Here is a 2,223-nt window from a genome sequence, read left to right on the forward strand (position 1 = left end):
CGGGAGGGCCCCGGGGGCGCGGGCGGCGCGGCGGGCGGCGTTCGCGAGCGGCGGCGCGGCGCGCTTCGTGCGGAGGAGCGCGACCGGCTGCGCGCGGAGGCGCTGGACTCTGCCGAGCTGTTGGACGCGGAGCGCAGGGTCCTGCGGGCGGAACGAGAGCGAGCCCGTCAGCGCCGCGGATCGCGCCCGGGAGGCCGGCGAGGCGAGGGCCGGCAGCGCCTGGCGCCGTGCCCGTGAAGGCCCCCCTCCCCGCGGCCAGGCCGGGCGGGGGCTGCGGGGCCTCCCTGCCTCCGGGGCTACGCTGCAGCTCAGCCCCCTCGCCGAGATTGTCTCCTCAGCCCACGGCCTGGGAGGCCCGTGCCCTGTGGAGAGGCTGCAGGCCCCCCCGACTATTCCCCCCCCCCCGCCTTTCCTTTCCTGCACGGAGCCCAAGGTGGGCCACATGGCTCCCCCCTCCGTGTGACCCTCGCAGCGTTGACTAACGCAGGGTGGGCCGAGTGTCCAGGACGGGCCCAGCGCCACCCCGGGAGCTTCCTGCCCAAGTGGGGGCTTGAGCCTGCATCTCCCCAGTCCTGGGTTCTCGAGGACCTGGCCCCGCTTCCCAGCCGGCCCCTGGCTGTCCATCGGGGTGGCTCTGCCCCCCACGCAGGACCCACGTTTAGAAGCGGGCCAGCCTCCAAGCGCAGCTCTGCTCATGCAGGCGACCCCCTTGGTGGCAGCCGCCTCAGCCCCAGTGAGACGCGGATGCTCGTCTCTGGGCCCACATGGGCAATGGCAAGCAGCCGCTGCTGCTGCTGCGGCTGCTCCCCTCTGGAAGTTTTCGGGCCACCAGGGAGAATCACCTGCTCCCACCCAGGCATCACTGGGGGGGACAGACCATTCTGGCTGGCTGTAAACATTACAAGAGCACGGAAAGGCCAAATGCAAAAGGAAAGAACGGCCGGCCGCCTGCCCACAGGCTCTTCCTGGGTGGGTGGAGGGGGATTATTCTGGAGCTGCCAAAACCCTCTGGGAAGTCTGGAGGAGAGGGCCAAGGAAGGCCTGGGTGGGGTGCGGGCCAGACGGCCGTCTCCCTGCCACAAGGCCAGGTGGCTGTTGTGCTGTGAGCCGTGTGCCCGTGTAAGAACCGGCTCCCGCCACGGCCGGAGCCCTGGAAGCGGTTGCTCGCGGCGGCCGCAAGCCCCGTGCTTGCGCGAACGGCTGCTCCCATGCCAGGCCACCGGCTTTGCCCTCCCCGTATCCCCTGGACCGGGAGCGCCGTACGGGCTGCTGATGCGCTGCATCTTCCAGGCGAGGTACTGGATGTTCTTGTCCAAGGTGCGCAGGGTTTGGTGAAGGCTCAGGGTCTCGTACGACCTGTGGCGCACGACGGAGAGAGACAGAGACGCGGGCGCTGGTCAGGGGTGTCTCGGCGCCCTGGCAAAGCAGCCGCTTCTGCCTGAATTTTCCCTGTTAAGCTCCCCTGGCCCCCCGCTGGGCTGGGCTGGGCTGGGCTGGGCTGCCCACACCTGCTCACCCCATCCTCTTGCTCGTGCCTCCTCCCAGCCTGCCGGGTGGGCTCCCCACGGGCGCGAATGTCAGGCCAGGCCTTCAGGCTTGCCTGTGCCAAGCGGGGCTTCCCGGGGCCGGAGCAGCCGCTGCCTCTCCCCTCGCTCTGCGCCGCGTCTCGTGCCGGCCCATGTCCTGAACCAGAGGGCCCTGCGCACAGCCCCTTTGCTCCAGAAAGGGGGGCGCGCAAGGTGCCGAGGCTCTTGTGGCAAGGTGTTAGGGAAGAGGAGACCCCCCCAGGGCACTCCGGGATGGGGTGGCCTCTGGTGGGCAGGCCCCTGACCCCCGCAGGGTGCCCACTGCTTTCCGGGCCCTGCCTGGCCCCCCTGCTGGGGGGCCAGTGTCCTCCAGGCCTGGCCACCCCCGAGGGCCACTCACCTCCATTCCGTCTCTGTGCTTGAAGTGAGCCTTCTCCACTCGGAGTCGGTGCTCGCGTCTCCTGCTCCTTCCGAGGGTGCTGCCGACAAACGAGCCCCGAGAGAGGTCTGTGGCGGCTCGGGACGTGGGGTGCGGCAGCCCCGGTGCCCGGGCCAAAGGTGGGGGGGGGTCGGGGCAGGACTTACTTCTCCTCGCTGCCAGTCTCTTGCCCCACTTCTTCCTGAGGCAAGGGGGGACCTGCCGAGGGAGGGCGAGACACAGAGCGTGAGTCGGGGGCCGCTGCCGCGAGCAGGACAC

This window comes from Varanus komodoensis, unplaced genomic scaffold (genome assembly GCF_004798865.1).
Source record: "Varanus komodoensis strain SLA01 unplaced genomic scaffold, ASM479886v1 scaffold114, whole genome shotgun sequence".
Classification (NCBI taxonomy): Eukaryota; Metazoa; Chordata; class Lepidosauria; order Squamata; family Varanidae; genus Varanus; species Varanus komodoensis.